Genomic DNA, 14993 nt, shown 5'->3' on the forward strand with positions numbered 1-14993 from the left:
ACTCCTGGTTCTGTGACCAGTTACAAGACACCATAATGCCTGTCCTTGTCCTGTCCAGGATCCAGGTCCCCAGGCCCATCATCTCTCTAACACGTGGACACCCTTCTTTAGTCTTCAAGCACACCTTGAGACATCCCATGGGGACGGCTACTGTTCCCTGTGTCTAGGCTTGGCCATCCACCCTGTGCTTTGTGTGTCTTCTCCCACACAACCAGTAGCACTGCCTACTTCACCTAAGGTGGCATCTGACAGGGTGATCCTCAGGGGTCCTCGCCCGGCAAGCCTGCAGTCAGAGATGAGCTCTAAGCCAAGGGAAGCTTATGGACCTGTTGGGACTGGGGGCAAACAAACAGGACATTTGCACACATGTGCATACAGACACACAGACAGCATCCTTGTCTCTTGGTAACCCGTGTTAGGAAGCACAGCTGCCCCAGACCTGACTTGGTCCTCCATGAATCTCTTCACTCCACACAGGGCATCGAGCTCCCTCAGCCCAGGCATTGCCTCCAGGTCCTGGCTGCTCACAGGCACTGCCTCCAAGTCCTGGATGCTAACAGCAAAGAAGAATATCCACAGGGAGTTTTGTTTGTGCCTGAATATGCGGGGTAGGCAAGCCAGGGAGTAGCGGGCTGAGGAGGTAGGGACCTGCTTGGGTCTCTGAGGTTGAGCATCAAAGGGTTAGTCAGCATTTGCAGGTGACTTCAAGCACCCAAATGGAGAAGACAGGGTGAGAGCTCATTGTACCACCTTGCCCCGGCCACTGGTGAACCAGGTTGTCCAGGCTAGACCATGGCTGTGGGCTAGCTGCTGCATCAATACCTCCGAGCACTTAGATAAGCATCTTCAACGGTCTCCAGGGTCCCTTTGAAGTGATGCTACTGTCACAGGCTTCCTATTGATCTTCAGAGAGGAAACTGAGGCAGGGAGCTGGGTAGCTAAGAGATGGAGAGGCTGGCATGGAACAGAGCCAACTCTTAGCCACCTCCAGGGCCTCCCTGCTTGCGATGGGTATCAGTTGCTCCCCCTTCCCTGCCCCAGCACCAGGGAGACCCCAGGCCTCCGCAGGGGGTGGAGGTGGTGGCCTGCTTCACGCCCTCACTGGGAGAGCTGGCTACTGCCTTTCCCCTACTGACGCAGGGCCAGCCCGCCTGCTGGGCCTTACAAAACCACAGGGCCGATAAGAATACAATCAAGCCTGTTTTGCTCCTTTAGAGGGGCTGGGCCAGGAGGCCACCACTGCGGTGGAAGGACTGCTGGCAGCTAAGGTACTGCTATCAGTAGCCCTGCCCCCACCTCCAGCAGCCCCTTTGAAATTTACCCACCTTATCAAAGCCCCAAGCTTCCCCCTAAACTCCAGGGACAGCTGCCCTTTGTGTGAGCTCAGCCTTCCACCTGGGCCCAGGGACTACCTAGGGTGTGTGTGTGTGTGTGTGTGTGTGTGTGTGTGTGTGTGTGTGTTGGGGGCGGGGTGGGTTCCTGGGAAAGAGCACCTGGGCTGTCCACCCCGAAAGGCTCCCAATCTCACACACACACACAAACCTTGTTTGTCACTGCCAGGTACACACCCCTGTACCTGTACATCTACTTCCACCGCTGTCTCTAGCATCCCTCTGCTCCACCCCCAACCCCACTCCCTCTGGCCAGGGTTCCTCCACAGGTGCCAGGTGGGGAGAACAACTTCCTTCCTCCTCGGAACTTCCTCAGCCACAGAGACCTGCTTCGTGCCTGGTCCCCCAGCCGCACCTTCTGCAAATGTTTATTGAGCATCTACTACACGCCAAGTTCCAGGGGCCGCAGCAGTGAGGAAGGACCCCAGCCTCGCTCTCCCGGGGAGCTGGTGTTCTTGCTGTGGAAACAGATGATAAACACTGGCACTCTGCGTCAAAGGGTGCGGGCGGGCTGCTGCCTAGGGGTAGAAATAAGACAGGGAGTGGGAGACTGGAGGTATGGAGACTTGTTTACACCTATGGGGTTGAAGGACATGCTTTGCAGGGGTCGTTGGAATAGCGATTCAAGGCTGGCCTCCTCCTCTGCACACTCAGAACTACAACACAGGAAGGGAAAGCCAGGAGAGAGTCAAACCGGGTGTGGAGAACGCGCAGTGATCTCAGCACTGGGGAGGCACACATAGGCAGATTGCCAGTTTAAGGCCACCCTGGGCTACATAGGGAGTTCCTGTCTTATCACAAAGTAAAAGGGGCTCTGGGATGGAAAATACGAAAAGGGCTGGGATTTAATTCCTGTGGCAGTCCAAACAGAACCAGGTGCTAACCCATGAGTGTGTCATATTCTTATTTTAGTAAGACCGCATAGCATGGATAACGGCTACGCGGTCTTACTAAAGGGTTAGAGTCCAGGACAGTCCTGGCCAGAGTTGGGGCACTGGGCAAGGAGCCTAAGCTCGGATGTGAATGTGGGATGCACGGCCTGTCACGGCCATCCCTGTCTGGAGTAGAGGCTTGGAAACTACAGAGTGGTATAGGTAGCATTTGACTCTAGAGATCCGAGTCACCAACTCGCACCCTGAGAGAATCCTTCCCAGGTCACTGCCCTTGGGGCTGCACAGGAAGGTCACTTGGGAGGTGGAGGCAGGAGGCCCAGAAGTTCAAGGTCAGCTTCAGCTATCTAGAGAATTCAAGGCCAGCCTGGGTTAATGAACCCCAATCTCAGAAACACAAAAGCAACAAAACATCACAAAAGGGGGACATTGTCTGAGCTGCGAGGCTGCTTGTGCCTGGCATGCTTCGGTTCGGTGCAGCCTGTGCCAAGCACTGGAGAGGCTTGCCTTAGGTCCTTGTGACCATGGCAGAATAAGTCCGTACCATCCTTTTAGGACACATGCTCATGGGGCGGGGGGGGGGGGGTAGAATTTAATATTTCTTTCTCTGTCTCTCTCTGTCTCTCTCATTTTATTTATTTATTTAAAAGATTTATTTATTATTATACATAAGTACACTGTCGCTGTCTTCAGACACACCAGAAGAGGGCATCAGATCTCATTACAGATGGTTGTGAGCCACCATGTGGTTGCTGGGAATTGAACTCAGGACCTCTGAAGAGCAGTCAGTGCTCTTAACCTCTGAGCCATCTCTCCAGCCCCCTCTTGTTATTATTATTATTTTTAAACCTTCTTTTGGTGGCTGTTTCTTTGAGACAGGGCCTTGCTAGGTGCCTGGGGCTTGCGTGTTGGGATGACGCCCTTGAGTCACCATGCTCCGGCCTTCTTAGGTTTGTCACCAGGTTCAGTAGCACAATGAACCCCACTTCCAACCCAGTCTAAAGGTCATCTCATGCAACACTGCGTGTTAGTGCCCCTGCTGCCCACGTGACTCCTCTGGTCGGCTACAAATGGTGCCAGTGGCACGGATGTAGGAATGGAAACCCATCACCTGGAGGCTTCAGCATCCTTGTCCATGGGTAACGCTGGCAACACCGGGGAGATTCCCCCTTTCCTAGGCAATGGTGTCACCGCACAAACTTAGGGAGGCCCTGGCTAAGTTCTGTGACTTAGGGGTCTGAGCCACATGCTCAGTCTCTCAACCCCATGGTCATCCCTCTCATGCAGGGGCCATGACCTACAGCCCTCCACCAGGGGGCTCATGGATTATACCCTGGATCCCCTCAGTGCAAGACACAAACAGTGAGGCACCCCATCCACTGTCCAGTGAAGAAAAGGAGGGCACAAGGCTGCATGGTAGAACGCTTGCTTAGCATGCTTGAGGCCACGAGGCCATGTATGTGATCCGCTGCATCACAGGAGAAAAGCAAGAGCCGGCGGTTTGTGCTGGATTCGGTGACGTACCTGTAGTCTCAGACATCACTCTCCATGTTCTCTTGAATCTGTCTGCAGCACCTGACGCAGACAACAAATCAAAGAGCCTTCTAGATCCCACCATTCTCTGGACATTGATAACCACACACAGTATATGGTTCTCCCGGCCTGTCTACCTGAGGCCAGGAGCCCATGGAGATGGGCTGTGTGTCACAGTTGCCTTAGGCTCAGGGTGACCTGGCAAAAGATGAGGAGAATGGATGGGTGTGTTCTTATGAGGGAGGCTGGATGGCATGTGGAGTGGGTGGGTGGATGAGGGGTGAGAGGGTAGACGTAGATGAGTGAATGTGAATCTGTAGATGGATTGCTAGGAATGGTAGGTGGGTCCATGGGTCCATGGGTAGGTGGATACTTGGGTAGGTGAGTAGATGGGCTGATGGACAGGTAGATGGCTGAGTCAAGGAATGAGTGGGTGGATGGATAAGGGATGGGAGGAGCAGTGGATGGGCAGCAGTGGGTAGTGGGTGTGAATGAGCGGAGGCTGGCTGGATGATACGTAGGCATGAATGACTGGCTGAGCCAGGGGCTGGGTGGATAGTAGTGGATTGGCTGGAAGGACAGGATTGGGCAGTGGGAAAGGGGAGGGTAGTAGAGCTGAGGCAGGTGTAGGCTTTCCTCTGGATGGACAGACAGGGTTATGGGGTGAGACCTGACTGTGTGGCCAGGGCCATGGGTGTGTGGGAAGAGGAGGGTCAGGGCACGGTGACAGGAATAGGAGCTGCTTCCTGGTGTGGGGTTCTCACCTCTCACCACACCCTGGGGCTCCCCAGAAGTGACTCAAGTCCTATCAGGTGTAGGGGTGCAGGACAGGTCACTCAGACCCCCCAGCCAGGTCCCTTGATGGTGGTGGTGGTGGAACTTCCTCACTAGCTCAAGACGGGTTACGACATACCTGGCCCCGTGCTCAGGGACAGGAAAGGTAGGCCTGAAGTCCTGCATGGCGTGTCAGGCCCTAATTCATGATTCCGCTGTCCTCTTTCTTACAGGGCCTGGCCATGGAGGGACTTAAGCTTCTCTGGGGAGGGGACAGAATGGCTGCCTCTCAAGACACAAGCCTGAAGGTCCAGCGTCAGGGCTGAGCATCCTAGTGGGCAGGGCACTCAGTGGGAGGCTGGCTGGAGGGAGCAGAGCCCATCTCCTTCCCTGCAGCTGTCTTCTGCTCCTTCACATCTAGAGGGGCAGTGTGCTCTATCCCTCAGCTTAATGAGGGGAAAGAGGGGTGGAGGGAAGGACTAGGCAAGAGCCCTTAGGAGTGTGGGGTTGTCAAAAGGTAGGAACTTAGCCGGGCGTGGTGGCACATGCCTTTAATCCCAGCACTTGGGAGACAGAGGCAGGCGAATTTCTAAGTTTGAGGCCAGCCTGGTCTATAGTGTGAGTTCCAGGACAGCCAGGGCTACACAGAGAAACCCTGTCTCGGAAAAAAAAAAAAAAAGGTAGGAACTTCCTAGAATGGTGGGAGGAGCTACCAGTTGGGCTAGTCTTATGATGCCTTTTGTAAGGCTATGGAGGAGGGCTCAGAGAGGGAAAGAGCTTGCTCAAAGTCACACAGCACTGCTTCCCAGGCACTCTTGCAGGCGTTCTTCAGTCCCTACAGCAGCCCTCTGAGGCTGGGGAGCTATGGTAATCCATAGAATGTAGAAGGAGACATCGTGGGCCCTGGATGGTAAGGAAGTTGCCGATGGCTGTGTTGGTTGTGAGCGGCAGCCCAGGTGGCCTGGCTCCAGAGCCGTGTGCAAATTTTGGAGCCCGTTAGCTGTGCAGCATCTGTTCCTTCTCCCAGTCTCTGTGCCTTGGTAACATCCCACTGGAGAATGATGTCACTAGTTGAACGTACTGACCCTTCTGGTCACCGTGGACTGAAACTTTCCTATATAACCTCTCACTTACATACTCAATAACTCTGTGGGGTAGATGAGAAACCAGAGCACAGAGATGCTTAGCAACTGACCCTGAGACTAACAGCTAGGAGAGAATAGCCAGAATGGATAGTACTCTAAGTCTCTAGAGCCTGTCCTCTTGTATCGGGGCTGATCAAGGAGCTGCAGGACGAGTGGGTGTTGGAGGAGTTTTACCCATCTCTCCCTCAACTTCTTGTTGACTAGTGACCCTTGCTCTCTTCTGCTCGGCAATGCTCCCACGTCACATCAGAGAAGCTAGGATCCCTGTATCCTGTCTACACACACTTGGCAGCTGCTTCAGGAAGCGGTACCCACCCAGCTTCTCGGGTGTCATTGCCCAGAGGGCAAGGAGACCCACACCGGCCAGCTTCCCTGTTGCCGGTTCAGGCCTTCAGAGCTCATGGGAGCCCCAAACCACCACCTGGGACTGTGGATCACTGGGTGTCAGGATAAGGACACCAGGCCTGTAGAGGCAGTGAGGGCTGATGTGGCATGGGGGCCCTGTGGTGCAGGGACCCTGTGGTGTGGGGGTTCGATTCCCCTCACTTGTGAGCAGGTATGAGTGGGAACAGGTTCGGGTCATTTACCTGGCCCTGAACAGTGCCCACCTTGTAAGTGGAGGGAGAGACAACATTTGGGGGGGGGGGGTGAGGATTCACTGTGTATGCCTGACTGGCCTAGAATTGGCTATTTACACCAGACTCTTCAAACTCAAAGAGATGCACTTGCCTCTGCCTCCTGGGTGCTGGGGTTAAACGTGTTGCCACTAACACTTAGGTGGTTGAGTCTGTGTAGTATGGCTTTGGGGCTTGGATCACCTTCCAGCCCATTTTAGAGACATGCAAACTGAGGCAGGCAGCAGCGGGAGGCAACATCACAGACAGTAGCAGAGCTGATCAGGGTGGTCCCACATGGTCCCAGGAATGTGGCAGCCAGGACCAGATGAAGATTTTTCTCCTGGCAACCTTCACTGAGGATGGACTCACAACCTGAACCAGCGAGTTTAGGACCAGGCTCTTTCCCTGACTTGCAGTGCAATACCCACTAAGTTCCTTGGTCTCTCTGGGCCTTCGCCTGATGTAAAAGCTGAGAGGAGCCAGTCATGGTGGACAGACAGTATCTGAACATGGGAGACTGAGGTGGCAGGATCCTTGAGCCATGAGTTCAAACCAAGGTCAGCCCGGGCAACATAGCACGACCCCACCTCAAAAAAAACAAAAAAAAAACCAAAAAAAAAACCAAAACAAACAAAACAAAAAAACCTGGCATGGAGCTGAGGGAGCTGAGGGGTTAGCCTGTGTCACCGGCCCTTGGTTGGCTCTCCTGGGAATGTATGCAGACATTTATCCTGGTCCTCTCAGCATCTGCCTCACATGATGCCCCAGCAGCATCTTGCTTGGGGTGGCTCTTCTTCACACGAGTTCATCTCCACAGTTCCCTGGGAGGGAGGTCTCTGTCATTTATAGATGGGAAAACTGAGACCCCATGGATGACAAACAGTAACCTCGGCCTATCGCAGGGTAGATGTCTGTCAAGTCCAACCCGCCATGCCTCTGCCTCTCCCTCAGGCTAGGCCATCGCTGGGCTCAGAGGACATCACAGCTGGCTTCTCCAGTCCTGGACTCCCAGGAGACGGCTTCAGAATGGTCGCCTCTCAGCCTGTCTGGCCCCACGCACTGCCTGGAGAGATCAGCCCACTGCTGGCTGGATCCAGAGGTGACCTGGTACCTCCTCCTTCCTCCACAGCCTGCCTTCTTTTTCTCAAAAGGTAGTGTAGTCCATTGGTCCCTGGCAGCCTTTTTCTTGGCTAGGCTCCTCCTTCCTGGGTGGGCCTTGCTCTCACTTCGACCCCATGTGGCTGGTACCACCCCATTTTACAGGTCAGGAAACTGAGGCAGGGGAGCCAGGCAGGAAGTGTCAGATGAGAGCTTTGGCTTAGCTTAAGTCAACTCCCCATGTGTGTGACTCCCTTCCGCAGCCATGAAAAAGGAGATAATGGAGATGAATCATCTGGCTTCGGGCGGAACAAACAGGCTGTCTGTGACCAGGAGCCCAGGATGGAAACCCTAGCCTCTACCTGACGGAGGGGTTGGCAAGAGTGGGGCAGAGCTGAGTACCAGGCTCCGGTCCAGATGCCTTGTGAGCTGGCATACCTCACTGCCTGCCTTTCTCCCTGCCCAGGTTGGAAACCTGGGGGGCCAGGCTCCTAGGCAAGGCCTTTGAAGGGACACCTGACTCAGCGGGACCTCAGCTTGCCATTACCCCTTGATGTCACCCCCTCCTTGCTCATGCTATAGAGGGACTGGGGAGAGGACAGAGGGGTCTATCTGCACTGGGCCTTCTCTGGTGAACTTTAAGAAAGCTCAGAGGTGAACTGGCCCAAGGCCCAGGGGCTGATGGGAGGTGGTTTGGCAGCTGTCTTCAGAAGAGGAGATCGGAGAGCGGAAGGGAAAAAAGAGGACTCTAGTGTCCCCCACCCCACCCAGGCCTGACGTATGTCCTGCACCCTCACCTCACACCAGAGCTACTCATTTGGTCTCTCCTGGGTGAGGCCTCCAAGGAGGGACTGTTTGCTCTCAGGGCCCAGGTCCCAAGATGGCTTTATGGTGCCATCTGGAAGATGTGGCATGGGCGGACCTGGCTGGCCCAAGGCCAGGGCAGAGAGGGGACCTGTGTCATGTGAGGTCCTGCCCCCCAGCTGTTGCCTGGCCCCAGAAGAGGTGGGGCTGGGTGAGTGGGGGTCCAGCCGAGTGATTCCGAAGGTCAGTGTGTAGCCCAGGTACGAGGGACACTGGAGCCAGGGCAAGAGAGGAACAGAAGACACGGGCCAACCACCTCAAACCTGCGGCAGGACCTTCCTGGAACTCACCATCTTGTGCTGTGAAGTGGGAAGAACTTATACCTTCTTTCTGCGTGTGGGTGCTCATAAGGCCAGGGGCCAGGCATCCTCCTCAGGCCAGCAAGCCCTGGGGATCCACCTGTTCCCACCTTCCCTGTGCCCATGCGTGTGGGTGCTCTGCAGAGCTCAGGGGTCCATGTCGGCTGTTTTCTTTCACCTTACTTTCTCTTTTTAAAGATTTATTTATTTTATGTATGTGAGTAGACACTGTAGCTGTATAGATGGTTGAGAGCCTTCATGTGATTGTTTGGAATTGAATTTTAGGACCTCTGCTTGCTCTGGTCGACCCACTTGCTCAGTCCCTGCTTGCTCCCCGCTTGTTCAGGTCCAAAAGATTTATTATTGTAAATAGGTACACTGTAGCTGTCTTCAGACGTACCAGAAGAGGGCATCAGATCCCATCACAGATGGTTGTGAGCCACCATATGGTTGCTGGGATTTGAACTCAGGACCTTCGGAAGAGCAGTCAGTGCTCTTAGCCGCTGAGCCATCTTTCCAGCCCTTCTACCTTACATTTTTGAGACAGGGTCTCATCTGCAACCTGGGACCTCCCAGTTCAGTTAGACTGGCTCACCAGTCTCCATATGCCAGTGCTGGGTTCCAGGGTCTCCCGCTTGATCAACAAGCACTTTGCCTACTGAACCATCTCTCCAATCCTTGATTGATTTTTAGATAGGCTCTCACGTAGCTCAGGATGGCCTCAAACTCACTATGTAATTAAGGATGACCTTCAGCCGGGCAGTGGTGGTGCATGCCTTTAAGCCCAGCACTTGAGAGGCAGAGGCAGGCAGATTTCTGAGTTCGAGGCCAGCCTGGTCTACAGAGTGAGTTCCAGGACAGCCAGGGCTATACAGAGAAACCCTGTCTAAAAAAACCAAAGGGAAAAACAATGACCTTCAACTCCTGATCCTCCTGCCTCTAGCTGGGATTCTGGGTGTGCTCCAGCACGCCCGGCTGGTTCGCGTGGTTCTGGAGGTCACCCCAAGGCTGCTAGGTGAACACCACATTCTCAGCTCCCTACAACCCCCAGAATTGTTTGAATAGCTTCCTTTCAGAACACCAGCTTCCCATGGGCTAATTCTGTCTGAGGCGTGCATGTGTGAGGCTGCAGGGAGCTCCGAGGGGAATCTGTCTCAGCCCTCCTGGCTATTCTTCAGAACTGGAGGGAACCTCAGTGCTCCCCCATAACACAGAGGGTCCTTCTTGATCTTTCCCGGTCTCAGGGACATCAAAGCCAAAGTAGGCTTCCTTCCCATCAAGGGAACCAGGACTTAGACACACCCCTGTTAGAGTTGGGCTACTCCTCCCACCTGGTACTCTGATGCAAGGCTGAACTCCCTCCAGAACTTGCTGGCCCTGGAGATTTCCTCTGCTGCAACTTGGAGTCCACAGACCCAGGACCCCAGGGCCCAGCCCTAGGAGGAGGAACACAGAGCTGGATGGGGCACCATGCAGGCCCCAGCAGCAATTCTGAGCCATCTCAGGACTGGGGCATCCCTCGCCCCATGTCAGCAGCACTTGAATCCTGCCTTGGAGCTTTCTCCTACAGTTGCCCTTCAGGGTCTGAGTCCTGGGATGGAGACCCTCTCCCAAGGCTCAGCAACCCTCATGGCTCCAGAGCTAGATGTTTGATCTCTCTCCTGCTGACTTATCTTCTAGCCATGCTGTGTGTTCAAGGGCATCTTCTTTTGGTGTGGGTCTGTGTGAAGATGTCTCTGTCCCCACTCAGACACTGAGGCAGGGGCAGGTCCAGGAGTGCTTCCTGCAGGGTCTCAGGGTCTGGGGAGTTACATCAGCATCCTGGGGTGTCCAGCAGCTCTGGGCCAGCCTGAGCCTGCCATCCTTCCTGCTGGACACCAAGGGCTGGTTTGGTTGGATGCTGGACTTGATTTGCCAGAGCGACACTGAAGCTGAGAAGCCTCAGGATTTTGCTATCGAGCTCATAGATAAGCTGGACTGTAGGAGGGGAGGGTCCCACAGAGGGAGCAGTGCACTGCAGTGTGGGAGGGGAGGGTCCCACAGAGGGAGCAGTGCACTGGAGTGTGGGAGGGGAGGGTCCCACAGAGGGAGCAGTGCTCTGGAGTGTGGGAGGGGGAGGGTCCCACAGAGAGAGCAGTGCACTGCAGTGTGGGAGGGGGCAGGGTCCCACAGAGGGAGCAGTGCTCTGGAGTGTGTGTGTGTGTGTGTGTGTGTGTGTGTGTAGGGTCCCACAGAGGGAGCAGTGCACTGGTGTGTGTGTGTGTGTGTGTGTGTGTAGGGTCCCACAGAGGGAGCAGTGCACTGGAGTGTGGGAGGGGGCAGGGTCCCACAGAGGGTGCAGTGCACTGGAGTGTGGGAGGGGGCAGGGTCCCACAGAGGGTGCAGTGCACTGGAGTGTGGGAGAGGAGGGTCCCACAGAGGGAGCAGTGCTCTGGAGTGTGGGAGGGGGCAGGGTCCCACAGAGGGAGCAGTGCACAGGGCTTCAATGGAGAGAAGACTGAGGGGTTTCCCTACCCTCTGCTTCCACCTTCTTCCTTCCAATGTTTTATTTTATGTGAGCACACTGTAGCTGACTTCAGACACACCAAAAGAGGGCATCAGAATCCATTACAGATGGTTGTGAGCCACCATGCGGTTACTGGGAATTGAACTCAGGACCTCTGAAAGAACAGTCAGTGCTCTTAACCACTGAGCCATCTCATCAGCCCGTCGATTTATTTTTTCTTTCTTTAAGGTGTGTGTGTGTGTGTGTGTGTGTGTGTGTGTGTGTGCAGATTCCAGAGGCAATGGATCCCTTGGAGCTGTAGTCAAAGGTGGTAGAGCGTGCTGGGGACTGAACTCAGGTCCTCTCCAAGTGCAGTGTGCTTTTAACTGCTGAGCTGTCTCTCCATCCCCTCTAGGAATCCAGACTTTCTTGGAGTCTTCCTATGCAGCCTTGGGCAGCCAAGATCTGATCAGGTGGATGGCTACATGTGTTGTTGGGTGAGGGCTTCAAGCAGGAGCCTGAGTTAAGTCTGGTGGTCATCCATTCTGACATGATTGACAACAGCTTCAGGTGTCTATAGTGCTATCATTTAGGTAAGAATCAGCCTGCCCTCTGACCCCTACCCTCTGACCCTTTGTGAATGTGTTTTGTTCTCAGGGTGAGAATGGCTGCAGAGATGGTCCCGGGGACACTGTGTGATGTGGCTGCTTGGGAGTCTTAGAGCTTCCAGGTTGAGCCTTGGTAGGAGAGATGGCTCAATGGTTAGGAGCACTGGCTGCCCTTCCAGAGGACCCAGGTTCAAGTCTCAGCACCCACAAGATGGCTCACAACCATTTGTAACTCCAGTTCCAGGGAATCTGACACCCTCGAAGACATGTATGTGGGCAAAACACCAATATACATAAAATAAATTACAAAGTTTTAAAAAAGTTATTTTCTGGGGACTGGAGAGATGGCTCAGCGGTTAAGAATGCTGACTGTTCTTATGAAGGTTCTGAGTTCAAATCCCAACAACCACATGGTGGCTCACAACCATCTGTAATGACATCTGACATCCTCTGGTGTGTCTGAAGCTACAGTGTACTTACATATAAATAATAAATAAATCTTTTTAAAAAGTTAATTTTTCATATTAAATAAAAAGGGACATTTACCTGTTCTGAACAGCGGCTCTCGTGAGCTTCCCTAGGAAGGCAGAGAAGGCACACGTGGGAGCTATTGGGGTGCTGGCCATGTCTGCGTCCTTCCTGGGGTAATGGTCTCCCATGTGCACGGAGCAAGCGGAAACAGCGACTTGGATTTTTTTTTTTTAATAAAGATTTATTTATGTATTTATTTTATGTGAGTACACTGTAGCTGTCTTCAGACACACCAAAAGAGGGTGTCAGATCCCATTACAGATGGTTGTGAGCCACCATGTGGTTGCTGGGATTTGAACTCAGGACCTCTGAAAGAGCAGTCAGTGCTCTTAACCGCTGAGTCATCTCTCCAGCCCTGAGACTGACTTTGCCTTCTTAACATGTGACATCTGAGCAACAAATTTAGCCTGTGGGAGGTTGTCCTAAAGAAGCAGAACTCAGATAGGACCCAGCTTAGGGAAAACTGAAATGACGGTCATTATGAAGCCTGTGTGTGCACATATGAATGCAGGGTTATGAGGAGGAGGAGGATTTGAGACAGGGTCTCTGTGACTCATGCTTGAACTCATTACTTAGTCACAGATCACTTCTGCCTCCACCTCCCAACAGCTGCATGCGATCACAGGCACATGCCACCATGCCTTGTACCGTATCTACCACCTTAGCTGAACGATGTTGATTTCTGTTATGTTTTAGTGCTAGGGACTGAACCTGGGAAACACACACACACACACACACACACACACACACACACACACACTTGCTTGATCACTACATTCTCCTGTCTGAAGTGTGAGCTTTGGTGTAGACATGTGCTGAGCTCACACTCCCAAGGGGTTGTGTGTGTGTGTGTGTGTGTGTGTGTGTGTGCGTGAGTGCGTGTGCGCGTGTAGGTATGCAGAAGGCTCTGCGTGTTCTACACAGGACAAACCCTGAACCTGGAGACCTGGTGTTCTTCACTGAATTACTGAGGGGCTGGCTGGATGCAGGTAGGGACTGCTCCTATGCCTCCTACTCAGTTGTTTCCAGCAGCTGCAAACTCTCAAAGATGCAAATTCCTTCTGCTCCATGCAAACCAGTCCCGAGAACTTGAGAAGCCAGGCTGCCTCCCCTCGGGGCCCAACTGCCAGTGTGATCATCTTCTGCCAACCCCTGTACAGCAACCCCTCAGCTTGGCTGAGGGATTCTAGTCAGGGCACAACTGCCAACGGCTGATTCTTCTTCCCTGGGGGCCTTGGCGTTCCTGGCTGGCTCTGGTATCAGGAAGGGAGTCTGGGCAGGAGGGGTCCACACAGTGGACAGTGACTTTGGGGAACCTTGAATGCTCAGTGCCACCTCCCATGGTGCTGGAGAGGCTGGCTCTGCATGCATCTTCATGGTACGTTGAATGTGTCCCCACAGATGCTTATGCGACACTCCCACCAGGGGGTATTTCTAGCCCTGGAGGACCAATGGAGAGAAGGGGAACTAGACAGGGGCTCACTACACAGAACTCCTTTTAAATTAGCTGTGGTAACAACTGTTCCAAACCTACCAGCTCTTCTTCAAAGGTGCTGCAGCCCCACGTCTTCATCCCTGCACCCGAGGCTGGCGGCATGTGCTCAGCCATCAGTGGTAGAAGGCAGACAGGAAGATCCACAGTGAGGCAGGTGAGGCTGGCTGCTGCCCACCTGGCCCTGGCCTCCAGGCCTAGCCCTGACTCTGATACTGTTCCTGTGGACACCTGGATTCAGACGAGTCGGCCCTTGTATATTCCACCCCCGTAAGTGGTGAAGCACAGTGGACAAACCAGTTGCTAACTAAGGAGAGGTTTCCTGTCTGTCATTCTCAACCTGGGGCTCCCAGGAGTCCTTGCCGGTGCCTGATGTCTGAACCAGGCTGGTGTTTGAGCTGGCTTGGGCAGTGTCTTCTCCAAGAGAACAGGACAACATTATACTGGGAAGCCCCTTGTCACTACAACCCCTATATGATGCCCACTGTATGCTCTGCCAATCTTTCTGAATGTCCAAGGCTTCTATTGGGCATTCCCTACCCTCCACCTGAAACCAAGAAATGTGCATGAGTCTGCTGGAAATAAGAGCTGTGGCCTAGGGGATGGGGACAGCATGTTTCCCGAACAGGCTCTCAAATGCCCAGTGTTCCAGTCTCTCCTATGGACCCAGACCTGGTCACAGCTACCAAATTGCCATGATACAACAGTGGTCACTCACTGGATACCTGGCCAAGGACCTGGTGATAAGGCTGACCATTTTCATTCTTGTGATACTTCTGGATTTAGGAACTATTTAGGACACACATGGCTGGGTGTGACCATCTGATCCTAACCCCTGTCACTAAGCAGTGCTCAGACTCCAGCTGCCTGGAAGCTGGGAGCTGAGGCAGTATCTGTCCTGGAGGTGTGTGTGTGTGGGGGGGTGGTGGTCACGCTTTCTGGGAAGGCCCAGTCACAGCAGAGCTTTCCTGAGGAGGGCTGGCTCACATGCCTGCTACAGTATGCCCTGCACCAGGGGAGATGGCTCACTTTTGTCCCCCACCCCTGCACCTGTCAGGGCTGCCTCGTGAGAATGATCATCTCCTACTCTTCTTTCTTGGGAACAGTGACAGTCTAGTGGGACAGGGATGGTGGGTATGTTGGTCATTGGTACAGGTGAGAATGGCCCCAAGTCACACACAGCACCTGTCATCCGCCAGGTGGCCTGGGGGACTCAGGAACTGAGGTCTCCATTCTTCACTGGCAGCCCCTGGGCAGCAACACCCT

Source organism: Mus musculus, chromosome 17, assembly GCF_000001635.26.
Source record: "Mus musculus strain C57BL/6J chromosome 17, GRCm38.p6 C57BL/6J".
In the NCBI taxonomy this organism is placed as follows: Eukaryota; Metazoa; Chordata; class Mammalia; order Rodentia; family Muridae; genus Mus; species Mus musculus.